This window comes from Polypterus senegalus, chromosome 13, assembly GCF_016835505.1.
Source record: "Polypterus senegalus isolate Bchr_013 chromosome 13, ASM1683550v1, whole genome shotgun sequence".
Taxonomy (NCBI): domain Eukaryota; kingdom Metazoa; phylum Chordata; class Cladistia; order Polypteriformes; family Polypteridae; genus Polypterus; species Polypterus senegalus.
In genome coordinates, this window is record NC_053166.1 from 133,563,556 (window position 1) to 133,580,561 (window position 17,006).

Here is a 17,006-nt window from a genome sequence, read left to right on the forward strand (position 1 = left end):
AGGTTTTTCTTGTGCGGGGCTGTCAAGCACATTGCGGCTTTCTTGCGTGAGTTTGGGCTATACAAAAAATAAATTGTATTGTATTGTAATTGTATTGTATGCGAAAACCAACAAATTCCTAATAGAAGAAATTGTATAAGGCGAAGTAAAGAACAAAAAAAAGGTGAGAGACCATGTTGGATTGACTCCCTATATAATGCAGGGTGCCATTCATGCATACTGTACATGCATATCACTCACTCGGGATAGTTTAGACCTGCCAATACATCTAAGGAGAGGAAAACCAGAAGGGTGACATTGGAAGAAACTCCACAAAGACAACAACCAAGTGTGAGACAGTTTGAACTCAGTTAACTGAATCCATGATGCAAGTAGCATTAATCCCCGTGTCACACTTAAATAAAATAATATTATTTCAGTTTGGTTTCAGTAACCACCTATAAAACCAATATGTAACTTTGTTTGGCAAAAGAAAAATCAGAGACAACCTAGCATTGTTTAAATAGAGTGAAACTTTTTCAGTCTTCTAAATCCCATTTTATCCATTACAGAGGACCAGAGGCTTTACTGGGAGTGAAAGAAAACCAGGACCAACACTGTTCATCACAAACAATAAAGAACTTGAAGCCTCTCCATCAGCATTTTGTTCATTTATTGATTTTCCAAACAAGCCTATTCCAACACAGTAATGCTGGAAATTGGAGCCTATCTCAGCAGAACGGAGCCAGCCCTGTCAGAGAACTCAATCTTGTCATAAGACATCGTCACGAGGAACTCCATATATTCACTTGTACCAGGCTGGTTAACTGGAAACACCCAAGTCCAAGTTATGGGAGGGAAAAGGAATTAGCAGGAATTGTAAAAAGACATGTTTAACATGAACAGAGAAAGAACAAAAAACATGAAAAGCTAGCATTTTATTTGAAAGTCTGTGGGCTTTGTATGGTAGAAACTGTTACAGAAATAAATGATGATGCTATTTTATAAGCAATGGATAGCGTGCAGTACCCAGAAAGCTAACTTTAACATATAAACACCCGCACATTCAAGACAATGAATACAGTAGATGCCTGGTTTGCTGCCTCCATGTTTCCACTGTGAATAAGCCTGCACATTATTATTAACCCGTCCCATTAGCATGGTTATTTGAGGATGAAAAGAAATTCTGCCAGAAAACTGTTTGACGGCTTCTGAGCAGCAAGCCTTGATTTGGTCATGGAATTATAAAAACTCTTATCTTAAAACTAACGGAAACATCTAAATAGGTGACTATTACACAAACATTAGTCACTGGCACACAAACTCTTTCCTAATTTCTTAGTGTATTTACTATAATTTCTGTTTTGTTCAATAACTCTTCACAGTCAGCCTTGAATGGAACCACATCTGAGATTAAGAAGTGATGACTTTCCATTAAAAGCACTAGAGTTTCAAAACTGAAAGCAACTTCTCCATTATGCTGCACGTGATACATTTCTCTAAAGAAAAAAAAAATAAATCAACTTTTGTTTCCCTTCAAAATGTAAACGAAAACTGGCTCATAAAAAATGAGTTCAAAAGTGGTGCATAATATGTGCAGCTGCTGCAGACGGGGAGTAGAAAATGGGCAGACAAGCAGGACGTTGAAAGATAAAATAAAAATAACAAAAAAAAAAAACAGATAAAGATATCTATGAACCTCAGTGCTTCGTATGAAAGCAAACGTAACAAGAAACCATCAGCAATGGAAAAACGCGCAGCAAGTGTGAGCTCAGCTCTGGTGCAGCTGCAAAACTGACAAACAGGGTGCCAAATGCGTTTAAGTGACAGTTTGACGCATCTTGCTAAATATCATTCTAGAATCGGTGAGGAGAAGAATAAAAGAGTGCCTCGAGTGCTGTGCATCATGGCAATCTTAATATCACTGTTCTCCATTTGCCCCATTCCTCTTTACTGCAAATTAAATATGGCACAACAGTACATTAAAACAAATTTCACAAAGCTAAATTAAACAATGACAACTTTCAACAAATCAAGCAATGGCAAAGTATATGAGGCCAAAGAAGCAGACATCTTCAGACTGTTATGGATTCTGATTCATTTCTCTCTTGTTTGAAAGAACAACCAAAGCAGAATTCTTTTAGAAAGAAGAAGCTAAAAGCAGGCATGAATTTTCACCTATAGATTTGCATTACTACTTTTTATGTGTTTTCATCCATTTGAAAGTATTAGCTTGAAGTATAATGCAGTTTAAAACAGATATAAAAACTAATATGTGCTATTCGAAGGAGAGTGAGAGTCAAAGAGAGAGAGGGAGAGAATCAAAAAGCTTGCCTTTGCGTTAGCCCGGGGGGATCCTAAGACATATGGTGGGATCTGCCGGTTGCTGCTCTCAGGACATCAATTCATTTATGCAGTCTTGATCTGCCGTCTCATCTCCACTTTGCCTCTTCTCTCTTGTGCAGTCTAGATAGTGGGAAGGGCCCGGCTTGCTACCGCATTCACCCCCCACCAAGTTAGATCGTCAAAAAGGCATATAAACTTTCACTTATGACAGATGCGCCCGGCAATAATCTGTTCATGGGCACTGTGCACTCCTGTTTTCAAATTTGCAAGTAAAGAGATTGCTTTAACTTCCTCATTTCTGACACAGATGTCTACCCAGTTCTACCTGGAGGGTGCAGAGTAGCTGACAAACTGCTGAAAGTTTCTTCCTGTGCTTTTAAGCTAAGTGACTACAAGAACAGAAGGAAACTCTTTCTTGCTGCCAAGTCGTGTCTTAGTCACCTTGATTCCGCACAGATTAAACGGCCTAGTATTTCCTTAGATCTCTTTAATATGTTTTTTTTATTATCACAATAATTATTTTTTATATATCCTAACTACAGGGTCACGGGGGTCTGCTGGAGCCAATCCCAGCCAACACAGGGCACAAGGCAGGAAACAAACCCCACGCAAGGCGCCAGCCCACCACAGGGCGCGCACACACACACACCAAGCACACCAATGCACCTAGCCTGCATGTCTTTGGACTGTGGGAGGAAACCCACACAGACACGGGGAGAACATGCAAAATCCACACAGGGAGGACCCGGGAAGCGAACCCAGGTCTCCTAACTGCAAGGCAGCAATGCTACCCACTGTGCCACCCTTATTTTTTTATCCAATACCCCATATTTCTGGATTGCTACCTTTCAGAAATCTGAAACAGAACCCATTGTAGGATCATGCATCATACATTAGGATCTCCATTTGACTAAAAGCTATTTTACTTTAAGCTGGAAAAGAAATCTTCATTTTAAAATTGTTTATTACAAAAATATTTAGGACATGTAATCAACGATACTGACAGAATTTAAAAAGAGTACATTTTACCTAATATAGTTACTTCATTACAAATGAAAGAGTAAATGTAAAATAGATAATGAAACACTTAACCTCACAAATTCTATAACAGAAGTGCTTCACCAAGCATTTAAAAGCCACAGAAATTAAATCAGAATTTCACACAATTTACTATGAATTTAGTTCAAGGTCAGACAGAGTACAGGAAAGCTGCACAAGACAATACTATTCATAAATCAATGAAATATGTAATCCAAAGTGTACCGCTTTTACATAAACCTCTCCCTATTGATGAAGGGAATAATAGGCAGTGAGGTTAAAAACAAGGCCCTGTCACAGCTTTGGACCTGAAATTGAAGTGTTTAGGGAGTCAGGATCGGATTGAACTTCACAGTGGATTTTTATGGCAGCTAAACCACTATGGCTGAAACAACAATTGTGAATAAGTCTGCCAAAAATAAATTACTTAAAAATTATTACTCAAATCAAAAGCAATTATTCTTTTTAACTTGTAGAAGTGTTGAAAAGACTTGTAAACATGGGTAATATTTGCTGTAGTGTCATTAACATACAGAATTAATTGTTTAATATACTTTATATGGTACTTTAGTGCCATCATGACACCAATAACAACTAAGCAAATTGAAAAAAAGCTTATACAGATAAAGAATCAATGTGGTGTAAAATAAAACACTTATGTGTCTGTGTGCAGTCCCTCTGAGCAATCTGATTGTCCAGTTCGGCTTTGGTGACACGACAAAAAAGGAAGTGCAAGTGTGAGACACATGAGGAGTAAAAGGAACACAAGAGAGATCGCTTATTAAGAAAACAAGGATAAAACCAGACAGGAGGCAAGAAGGTGCCTTGAAAATAATGGCAGAGTCTGAGTAGAGGCTTTATGGGAACACAGTTGAGAAAGGGAGCCCCGGTTTACAGACGATCATGTACACGAGTACGGTGGAAAGGTGCTGAAGGTACAAGTACATGTAGGATAGAATATAGGATAGCTAGTATTTTTTTAATTATTCCATTACATGTCTTCAAGAGGTACAGAAGCTAGTATCAACATATAATATAAAGATGATAGTAACTGATATTCTTCAACAGCCCAGCAGCAGCATACCTGCATAATGCCTCACTGCGACTGTAACTGTCAAGTCAGAACTTTTTTATTTTAGTTTTCTTTCTTTTTAGCCATTTTGGTGTATATCTGACAGGGGATGGTTGTCTGTCATAAGCTAATGTTTTTCTGTCTTTTCTAGTTTTCCACTGGAGAAAAATAATGTTCTATCTATCTATCTATCTATCTATCTATCTATCTATCTATCAGATAGATAGATAGATAGATAGATAGATTTATCTATCTATCACATAGTGCCTAATCTATCTTAATCTATCTATCTATCTATCTGATAGATAGATAGATAGATAGATAGATAGATAGATAGATAGATGAGGCACTATGTGATAGATAGATAGATAGATAGATAGATAGATAGATAGATAGATAGATAGATAGATAGATGAGGCACTATGTGATAGATAGATAGATAGATAGATAGATAGATAGATAGATAGATAGATAGATAGATAGATAGATAGATAGATACTTTATTAATCCCAAGGGGAAATTCACATACTACAGCAGCAGCATACTGATAAAAAACAAAATTAAATTAAAGAGTGATAACAATGAAAGTATAACAGAAAGACAATAATTTTGTATAATGTTAACGTTTACCCCCCTCGGGTGGAATTAAAGAGTCGCATAGTGTGGGGGATGAACGATCTCCTCAGTCTGTCAGTGGAGCAGGAAGGTGACATCAGTCTGTTGCTGAAGCTGCTCCTCTGTCTGGAGATGATCCTGTTCAGTGCATGCAGTGGAGTCTCCATGATTGACAGGAGCCTGCTCAGCGCCCGTCGCTCTGCCACGGATGTCAAACTGTCCAGCTTTATTCCTATAATAGAGCCTGCCTTCCTCACCAGTTTGTCCAGGGGTGAGGTGTCCCTCTTCTTTATGCTGCCTTCCCAGCACACCACCATGTAGAAGACGGCGCTCGCCACAACCGTCTGATAGAACATCTGCAGCATCTTATTGCAGATGTTGAAGGACGCCAGCCTTCTAAGGAAGTATAGTCAGTATTTGGTACACTGGTAATGTTCCAGTCACTGCAAAATTTTTAATTATAAACTAATACTTAATTTGTAGGAAACAGAAAAGAAAAAATCTTTTTTTTTTTGGATCCCTGCAACCTTGAATTGTACAAAGGATGAATGGACAAACCCTGCGGTGGGTTGGCACCCTGCCTAGGATTGGTTCCTGCCTTGTGTCCTGTGTTGGCTGGGATTGGCTCCAGCAGATCCCCGTGACCCTGTGTTTGGATTCAGTGGGTTGGAAAATGGATGGATGGATGAATGGACAAACTATCACTAAGATTTAATTTTCAGAAAATAGATGGGGACATTTACTAATAAATGACAGGTTTTGACCTATGTCTGCAGGTTATGAGGCAAATTTAAGCTTTTAATAATCAATGTTATATAAGACACAGATGGAATACTGCATTTTGGAGTTAAAACACTATAAAATTCTATATCTAAAAACTATATACAAAAAGGAATAGATTTGCATGCAAAAGTCACTAATGATATTCGCAAATTAATAAAAAGGATTTTAGATTGATGTCATCTATCCATCTATCTAATACTGTAACATATTTGCTTTAATTTCACAAAACTAAACTTTAAGTTGTTGACTCATTTTCACTGTACCGCAAAGGATTTTACATGTACAAAGGAAATGTAAAGTTAAAAAAAAACAATTCCCATTCATGTATGATTTCCTTTGTTTTGAAGTCTTATAATTATTAATTAACAAGCTGCTTCTTTGGAAGATTGAATTACACAGAAGAAATAACCTAAAGATGCACATGCTACAGTAGGTTAACTGGTGGTTGTAACTTGGCTCAGTTGAAGTGCTTTTTGAGTGTGTGTGTGAGCCCGGTAATGATCTGGTGTCCTATCCAGAGTTTTCCCCTCTCTTATATATATGTGGGCTATAAAAGTTATTGATCAAATTTTAATATTTTGCCAAATTTGAATTAAAGCAATGAAAAGTCAAGTCAGGCTAATTTTAACAAAAGTCATCCCAGAATATTTGAATCATTTCTAAATATGAAAGACATTTTTACCACTTTTGTTGGAAATTGAGAAAGTACAGTATGGTAAAAGTGAAAAATACAACCTATTTGTCGTTTTTGCTGTTTTGAGGATCTATTGCAAATGTGGGATGATGTCTCTAGCATCAGCTGGTTAACAAAAGACAAGCTAAATGACTCCAATGTGTTACTACTGTGTACCAGTCCACTGCAGTGCACACAACCCACACGAACAATTTAGAGTCTCCATCTTAACACTACAAAAGTGTCCCTGGGATTCAGGACAAGAGCATGTGCAGACACACTGCGAATGTGCAAGTGACAAAGAGACAGTGCCTGGGCTAAAATCTGCACAGGGGACTATGGAGTTGTAGTTGGAGTCACTACCGTGCCACCATTCCACCTGTACTAAATGTGCCTAAAATCTCATAAATGAGAATGCAGAGGAGTCAGCCCCCCCACCTGGACTATTTGGGGTCTTTGTGTAGTTTATAGAAAAGAACAGAGTGCTTATTTGGTTATCAATGCTCCATGTACAGATACAGCAAGAGGTCACTGGTGTTATAAAAAAAACATCTGCAAGAGAAGTACACCATAATATGTAGAACATAAAGTTTCTTATTCTGTTTGTCTGTTAATGATTTTTTGGTAAGGAAGACAGATGTTTCAAAGTAAAACAGCAGTAATAAACTTTTTAAACTGATTCTGTGAAGCTCCTGGTAACTTTTATATTGTTTAACATTTATTTGAAATCAAACACAAATGTGAGGCTTTCCAGCCAAAACCCCAGGGCAATTACCTTCTGGATTGTCCCTCTTTCGTCCTCTTGCCCCAGGACCTCCACCTTGTTTCTCATACCCCACACAAGTGCCTGCACCAAACGATACAACTTAAACCTTAGAACAGCAGTTATATTTACTAAGCATGGCGCCGAGGTGTGGCGACGTGTTGCATGTTGATTAGCAATTAAGAATTTCACTGTATCCTGCACATGGGACCCTACAAACCTGTACTGCTGTATGCATTGATGTACTGAGTGTGTGGGGATGAGGTGAGTACAGAACATGTCGATCTGAGCTTTCACTTTTCTGTTAACAAATTTTGCACTCACTTTGAATGATGAGCTCACTAACTGCTATTATATTTTACATTTTGTACAGATAAAACAAGAGCATGGTCTCCCTTTTCATAGTTTTAAAAGCGCCGTCAGCTAACAGATTCTGCCAGTGTGTTGCCAATTCATTATAATATAAAGTACATTCATTTCATGCCATTACATTTTCTCAATGACACTGTGAAATTTCCATTTGAGTTTCAACAGAGACCAGTTATTGTACAGTATATTCATCCACAGTGCATTAGATGACATGCATTTCTGACAATCTTCTAATGGGAGCTGTTTTCAGTTTGGTGAAGGAAGGAATTCAGCAATAATAGAATGCAAGTGTTTGAAATGGCAATACCGTCGTCTCACGCTACAGAACTACAGTTTACTGTCACTTGAAGCTACAGCTGCTTTTCAATGATACAGCTTTGACACCTGGTTCTCTTAGCTAACTGGAACATTAGATTGAAGAAATCACATGAGTAACATGAATGTGCACTTTGCAATATAGACACAGATAGTTTAATTGTGGGTAAAAAAAACTCTAAAGACTTTGATGGGAATTTTGAAGGAGACAAAAGAACAGTAACAGACTAAGTTATAAAAAGCTGAATAATTGAAATTCCATAATTCTGGCAGCATACTGTTAACTACAATTAAATGGAAAGTAACAGAATAAAGTGAGCAATTGAATTGGTTGAAATAAAAATGAGAAAAGGCAATATGATATAACTGTCCTATGTGCACAGCCGCCTATATAGTAAAAACCAAGTTACAAAGTAACCTAAGAAGTTTTAAGAGCTTCTCGAATGATGAGCACAACAAACAGTCTGCCAAGTAAGCCCTGAACCACATCATCAGCATAGCAGTCTGAGCCTAGGAGAGACTGGAAGTCTGTAACCTGATCTCACCCTGTCCTTACTTGTCATCCCTACTCAGTCCTACTTCGGCTTCTCTCTTTCTACAACTTTCTTATTATATCCTTTCACTCTTTCTTCCCTCCGTGCAAGCAGAGTTGAATGGGTGGTGAAGAGTGTCAGGAGTAATTTGTGACAGACGGGTATCAGCAAGAGTGAAAGGGAAGGTCTACAGGACGGCAGTGAGACCAGCTATGTTATATGGGTTGGAGACGGTGGCACTGACCAGAAAGCAGGAGACAGAGCAGGAGGTGGCAGAGTTAAAGATGCTAAGATTTGCACTGGGCGTGATGAGGATGGACAGGATTAGAAATGAGAACATTAGAGGGTCAGCTCAGGTTGGATGGTGGGGAGACAAAGTCAGAGGGGTGATATTTCATTGGTTTGGACATGTGCAGAGGACAGATGCTGGGTCCATTGGGAGAAGGATAATTATGGATGGAGTCGATAGGTAAGAGGAAAAAAAGAAGGCCTGAGAGGAGGATTATGGATGTGGTGAGAGAGGACATGCAGGTGATGAGTGTAACAGAACAAGATGTAGAGGACAGGAATGTATGGAAAAAGGTGATCCGCTGTGGCAACCCCTAATGGGAGCAGCCAAAAGAAGAAGAAGAAGACTCAGTCTTCCCTCCACAGCTTACTAATGGTCCTGCCGGTCAAATAGACAAGACCTTTTGGTCTGAACAGTGGAGTAGGAGAATGAGGTGTTATGAGCAGTACATTTTTAAAATTTACCATGAGTGAAATTCATTTTTCTATCAAAAAATATACGTGAGTTTAGGGTTTTTTTATACCCATGAACATTTTTGGCTATTCATTATTATTCAATTTTACTTCTTGAAATTAGCATTTATTATTTTCTTACTATTTTTGCATCGTTGCAACAGGATTTTGTTTTGTTAGTGGGTACTTTCATGTCAGGAGTACTTTTGTTAGGCCACTGCTGCTGGGGGGCCTGGTTCTGGATGCCACCATGTCTAACACCATTAACGCGACACTCTAAATATTGGCATGACACACTGTTCAATATTCATGCTTAAGGATAAAAATAAAGAGTTTTGTGTGTGATTTTTGATCTAATATCTTACCATTCCCTTAGCCTAAGAACTTAGAACGTTCTAAGGGAACTTGAACTTTTAGTTTCTGTTTGACATTGGTAATAGAATTACCATCCTTTGGGTATTGATCCATTTCTGTCCTTGTCCTTTGAATGTTCTTCCCATCCCAAGCAAAACAGAAGGAAAAGGAGGACGGTAGGTATGATTTACCAATTCTTTCTATATATAAAAAAAATCCTGGAATGGAAAAACAAGACGACGATACGTGATTTTCTCGGAAGTTCTCGAAAGACCCGCGAGACAAAAAAGACTGGCCACAGAGTGTCTCGAGGGAACGGTAAACATGAGACTTGGTGCCAAGAGATTGTCCCAGGGCAGTCTTGCAGGGATGTGGAACATAAGATTCTTGCAAGACACGCCCTTCTTATCAAATAAAAATGCGGACAGCCAGCAAAACATTCAGTCATGTAAAGTCACGTGGCACACACAGATCCTGTGCTCTCAGCAAAGAAGAAAGAGCAGAGACCCAAGACACGATATATATGCAAAGAAAGGTACAGAATATGAAAGCAGTAACAGTCGAAAGTATTGTAGTGTCCCAGCCAAGCTGAAGCCTTTTTTGTTTTAAGTGACTGTTAGGTCCGATCGAGGGAGGGAAGAGTACAGCACTGAAGACTGATAGCTGGGTGCTGATTGATGCGGTAAGGGGGAGGCAAGACCCCTGGGAGGAGGGGTTGAAGAGGGTGCTAGAAAGTTGTGTTTGGGGTTACGCAGTCAGCGATTGTTAAAGTAGAATTTTTGTGACACTTTATTACGTCAGTCGCTACAGTATCAAAATAAAGATAGCACAGATCACATTGACGCAAACAAAAGGAGATTAGTTTAAGTCAGAGAATTTCAAAAAATGGGATTTAAGTCACATGCATTTATTGGTTACTTTCCAAAAAAATTATTAACAACTGATGATGTGGATCATTTTGTCTGTGCTGAAATTCCAAACAGAGAAACTTATCCTAAATTATGGTACAAAGTCATTAAACACAAGTCTCACAGACCCCATTTAAAAGATTCAGCATATTGGGACATGAAAGATTCCAGATATTGTTTTTACAGTTCTGAAATAAAAGTGAAACTAATGAAATAGCAACAATTCAAAGAAAAAAAAATCTTACAAGTGTGCATCCGGAAAACCAAACACGGGGGTTGGCGAGCAAAGCAAGCAGGGGGTGAAGCCCCTTAGTTGTACTATAGAGAAATCATTTACCATTTTATATATATTTATATCATAATCATTTTATATGTTTTTTCCTGTTTTGTTATAATGGTATCACTGATAACATAAATGCATTGTTATTTTGTATGCTGCAGTGTGTCCCAGTTGCAGCCATTTTATGAATCACCTTAGTAGCTTCCAATGTTACCACTTGTTGACTGCATGTGACTGTGTCTGAAGGTATCCACAGGTGATTATTGAAACCCTAAGGGGTGTCATTCTTTGTCTATATTTTAGGGTTCTCCAAATAAACTAAAGCTTTGCAGTTTAACTATATAAGGAAAGGAGTGTTGAGTAGCTAGGAATCCTTCAACTTTGTTTTTTGACTTTCGACTTGCATATTGTGATTTGCTGTTTATTTGCTTGATTCAATAGTTAGGACTTTTGCCTGTTTACCTCAGAGCATTTTTTTGCCTGGCCCTTTTTACTTTCTCATATGCGAAGTATAGGGAAAGTATTGTAATCGTCTAAAGATTCAATGTTGAGATTTTGATGTATCTCGACGTTTTAGACCTCGTTGACTTTTTTGTATATGAAGTATAGGGAAAGTATTGGAATCCTCAAAAAATTCCATTTCGAGATTTTGATGAATCTTGACGTTTTAGACTTCCCTGAGTCCGAAAATACCATTTTTGGAATTATGTCTGTGTCTGTCTGTGTGTGTGTGTGTATATAAACATGATAACTTGAGTATTCTTTCACTTAGGTCAACCACATTTTGTCATATAAGTATTAGTTACAAAATGTATATTTCTATCAAGTTTTGGGCTATTTCCGTTAACCACAAGTGGTACTGTACCTTTTACTTATGCAGCTGCAGAGTCTGATTTATTCAACTTTACTTTTAAAATAATTTTTCAATATATTATTAATTTGATTTGTTGTTGATGGTTCTTTAATCTACATAATATAAAAATCTAATCATTGTCTTGCGGTTTACTCCTCAAATATCTATCCCCATATCTGAGTATACGAGAAAGTCTAGGGGAGACCACTCCTGATTTTTAGTATCTTCATTTCCTAGTCCATTCATCCATCCATCCATTTTCCAACCCGCTGAATCCAAACACAGGGTCACGGGGGTCTGCTGGAGCCAATCCTTGCCAACACAGGGCACAAGGCAGGAACCAATCCTGGGCAGGGTGCCAACCCACCACAGGACACACACAAACACACCCACACACCAGGGCCAATTTAGAATCGCCAATCTACCTAACCTGCATGTCTTTGGACTGTGGGAGGAAACCCACGCAGACACGGGGAGAACATGCAAACTCCACGCACAGAGGACCTGGGAAGCGAACCCGAGTCACTGCGTCACCGTGCCGCCCCTAGTCCATTCAAGATGTGATTAATTTATACACAAAATATTCAAAATGTGCATTTCTTCTATGTTCAGTGAATAACAGCACCAGTTACAGAGTGACAGTGTAATAATGATGGTGCAAAAAAATACGGAGGAGCCAAAGGAAAGGCCATTTATAAACGTTTACAATTTAGATTGTCAATTTTTAGTATCTGAATTATTTGTAATTGCAGACAGTATTTCATTTTCAGTTATGCTATGTATGTATTGGTCATCATGCCAGTGCAATGATGGGCCAATCATAATTGTCACGTGTTGTTTTTTGATTACTCACAATGAAAAGAACACACTTATAAGCTAACTTTGGTCAAGTGTTTTTTGTGCACAGAAAAAAAAAAAACAAATCCTCCATGACATTTATTATTGTATCATTTCTTTATGCCTCTCAAGACTATCAGAAAGAAAAAAAAAGCTTTGCTAGCTAACTTTGGTTTTGCAAGACAACCTAAACCAATCAACCTTTTTGGTGCTGTTAGTGTTAACCCAGTGAATGCTGCTAACACAACACTAGGTCAGCAAGCCATGTTTTAGGAGCAGCTGACCTGCCAACTGAGCCTAACTGGCAGTATATCTCTGCAGAGAAACACACTGATGTTACTGTGTCCTGGTCTGCACTCATATATTAAAAGCACCGGTGAAGGGTGGTAAGGTGTAAAGCAAAAAAGCTTACAAGAACTATGAGGGACTACAGACTAGCACAAAACTGTTCCCAGAAGAAGAGAATTTACTTGAAAATTAAGATTAATGCAGAAGCAAACAGCCATGTACAGATAATATTGCAGAAAAAAAATCTATAAGGACCTCATTAGTATATCAGGTAAAAAGCACAAGTGAGATATCACCAAGATAAATGAAAAGGAGTTTCTCTCAATAAAGCAGCTTGACATTAACACTAATCAGCCTCAACAAGCAGCAGTTTCTTTCAGATCTTCCCTACACCTTCACAACCTACCGTATTATTACTTTTTTATGATCCAAACCCATCCCTGACTGCATTCACCTCTGCATAATTTGACTAGAGTTTTGCTCATCTTTCCACTTACTTGGACTTATAAACATTCGTCCTGTCAGCCATGCCCAGGCTAGCATTATCTGGTCACTGAGACACAGCAGCAAACCACCTTGAAATCTGAACCATACACACGTCATTCAGTTCCACCACTCAACCACATATAAGTAAGGCTATGTGTAACACTCTTCAGATAAATGTGCAATGATAGATAGATAGATAGATAGATAGATAGATAGATAGATAGATAGATAGATAGATAGATAGATAGATAGATAGATAGATAGATAGATAGATAGTTTATTAATCCCAAAGGGGAAATTCACATAATCCAGCAGCAGTATACTGATACAAAGAAACAATATTAAATTAAATAGTAATAAAAATGAAAAAAATAAAAAAGCAGACAATAACTTTGAGTAATGTTAGCATTGAAGAGTCGCATAGTGTGGGGGAGGAACGATCTCCTCAGTCTGTCAGTGGAGCAGGACGGTGACAAAAGTGTCACTGAAGCTGCTCCTCTGTCTGGAGATGATCCTTTTCAGTGGATGCAGTGGATTCTCCATGATTGACAGGAGTTTGCTTAGTGCCCGTCGCTCTGCCGCAGATGTTAAACTGTCCAACTTTACTCCCATAATAGAGCCTGCCTTTTTAACAAGTTTGTCCAGGCATGAGGCGTCTTTCATCTTTATGATGCCTCCCCAGCATACCACCGCATAGAAGAGGGCACTCGCCACAACCGTCTGGTAGAACATCTGCAGCATCTTACTGCAGATGTTGAAGGATGCCAACCTTCTCAGAAAGTATAGTATGACCTAACCGTTGCCTGATTTCTGCTGCAATATGAAGGATAAGGAAGTTACCTTCATGTATTATAAAGTACCATTTATGTAAGTTATAAGGACACTAATAAAGTGTCTTAAAATTAAAATAACCCCTCACTGGAATCAACACTTTTTGGGCAGACTTCATCCCTCCCTAGTTATCCGGTATTTCTGTATTTTAATAAATGCACAAGAAAATGAAGGACTAGATAAAAACAATAAAACCTCAATGCAATATTAGATTAGATAAAGTTTATTAATCCCACGGGGAAATATATGCATGTACAAACACATAGACCATACAAACATACACATACTGCGTTCTTTTTAATGAATGTTTTTTGCTTTTTCACCATTAAATAATTAAAACGGTTCTGTAGATGATGGTCAGGCCAAGACCTAGTGTTACAGCTGCTTGATTGTCACAGATGCAGACTGAATTTAAAGCATGCCAGACTGGCTGGTGCTTTAATTAAAATCTCCTTTTGATAAAAGTCTGCTGAATGATCCTGTTTATAAGAATTAAATGTGTAAAATGATGCTTTGTGAGAGATTAGATATGTTACACACAGTAAGTGAGCAGTACACTGCACATACATTAGGGCTGCCACCTCACAGGTCCAGAGAAGAGGTTTTGATTCCCACCAACATGGTTAGCATTAGTGTGAAGCTGGTACAATTTCTGGGCACATCCCAAACACACATATGCGACTGTAGGCTTACTGGTAACTTTAAACGGCTCAGCGTGCTTTAGTGTGTGTGTGTGTGTGTTACGTACATTAGTATTCTATCCAGGGTTAACTATTGGTTTGCAGTCCATGGAAAAAGTGGGGATAGAACACAAACATATGGGTCTATAATAAATAGACAACTAGAATTACGTGTTAAGAAGAAATTCATTTATGAAAGTGTCAGTTTCATGCCAAATCTTTGTTTATATGCATTACTTATTTTCAATTAAGTAATTCTGCACAGTTAACCGATTCATGCTATTCAGTCAAAGATGCTCATGACATTCTGTTTTTACTCACATTTAAAAACACGTAGCGTGCTGTGACCCTGCCAATGAGAAGTGTGTGACAGAAACAAAAAACTTAACGGTTATTTTTCTGGATTTATGAACAGATGGCCAGTTGCACTTCAAATTCCTTTTCACCACTTGCTGTTAAATTGAGCGTTTTTTGAGGCAGGACCCATTTGCTAAACATGAATAAACCACCTTAGTCTGTTTCTCCTCAGCAGAACAACTATCACCTCTTTATCTCACCACATAATATTTTACACATCCACCTGATCATGGAAAAGCTTACAGGAGCTGTTTGAAGAGTAGCATGCTGTATGGGAGTGATTCGTGGGAGATGCAGGTTGAAATATGAAGAAAAACTAGAAAGAGCAGATGACAATGAAGACGTGGATGTATGGTGTAATACAAATATAAGCAGGGATAAGTGAAATCTGTAAATGTATGTCTTCCATGACATAAACAAGGTTTCATCTTAGAAATAGGCTCCATGTGTTCTTAAAGGGCTGCTATTTTCACAAATACCAGAATCCATATATAAAAATGGACACTAATGCATAACGTTTATAAAAAACTGTCAAAGCATAAGTAGCTATCAGGTAACAGAACCACAGAATATGGTTTTTAAAAAAGTACATTTTCTTAAGGTACTTTTTACTCCACTGTGTACAGTATATATCTTGAGCAGCGGAGTGGTAAAGTGAGTGCTGTTGCCTCAAAATTCAGAAGAATGAGTTTAATCCCAAGCTTGGTCGCTATCTGCATGAAGTCTTTCCATACTCCAAAATTAGTTACTAATATTAGTTGTCAGCAGTACATACTTCCATCTACCAAAAACATTAAAAAGATACTTGGCAGCTGGCTCAGAATCAGGGATAGTGAGAACAAAGCAAATGTTGTTCACATTATTGAAATAAATAATTAATACACACATGCCCTAAGCTTTCCAGATAACGCTATTAGTATCTTTGGCCCAAGACAGTTTTGCAACAAATCATGCGGTTTTGTTGGATACATGAAAACCACCATAGTAGTTTCAGTTCTGGCCACTTGTTGCACTTCTGCAAGGCGCTGGGCCACGGACAAACAACAAAATCAAAAAGATTACAGACAATATGTTAATTATAAACTGAATTGAAATGTGTTTAACATCCAGTGTCATACAAAACTAACCATCTACATGTGATTTTTCAAGTTGAGAGTCCTAAGAAGATGTAGCCTACTATGGAAGTGGGGAGGTAGGAAATATGAAGGCCAGCCTCTTCACTTGACACATTAGGACTGCTGAGGCTTCCTACTACTCAGGTCTACTTCGGATAGCTAGTGATTTTTTTTGTCAGTGTAACATTTGAATTATTAAATTTTATTTAGGCGGTCAGAATAACATGAACTGCTATACTCTGTTTAAGAGTATTGTGAACTTGGCTCGGACACAGACAGGCGGATATCTTGTTTCAAACCACCACACGTTTATTTACACTATTTACAATATTAATTTGGTCACAAAGACCCAGTTCAATGGTCACTCAGACCTAACCACGTGCACAAACAAACCCCAAACAGTCCTGGCCACAATGCCTTTCTTCGGGCCACCTCCACTCTCTTCTGCCTCATCCTTCTTCCACCCGACTCTAGCCTCGAATGAATGGAGACGGCCCCTTTTATACAGGACCCGGATGAGCCCCAGGTGTTCCCAGCAATCCTCTTCTGGCCACGCCCCAGCGTGGCGGAAGTGCCGGCTGTCCTCCTGGCTGCTCTCCGGGCGCCGTCATAAATCTTCCCCCCAGCACTTCCTGGTGTGGCAGAAGTGCTGGGGTAACAGGTCCCCAAGGCACTGGGGTGCCTCCTGGCGGTGACCACGGGCCCCTACAGGGAAAGGCTTCCATGCCCTTGACCCGTGGCCCCCAAAGCAACCCGGAAGGCAAACCCCACGTGATCCAGGCAGGGCTCT

At 38.7% G+C, this 17,006-nt stretch overlaps 1 protein-coding gene across 2 annotated transcripts in view; it reads right to left on the bottom strand.

The window, feature by feature from the left end:
* card11 (caspase recruitment domain family, member 11) overlaps positions 1-17,006 on the bottom strand; it is a 216,037-nt gene that overhangs the window by 105,194 nt on the left and 93,837 nt on the right. Inside the window, exon 1 of one of the 2 annotated variants that reach the window (XM_039774936.1) lies at positions 2,314-2,610. The exons of the other annotated variant lie outside the window; for it this stretch is intronic. The gene's annotated coding sequence lies outside the window, so the exon portion shown is untranslated. Of the gene's footprint in view, positions 1-2,313; positions 2,611-17,006 lie in introns of those variants that run through there. 2 annotated transcript variants of the gene reach the window in all.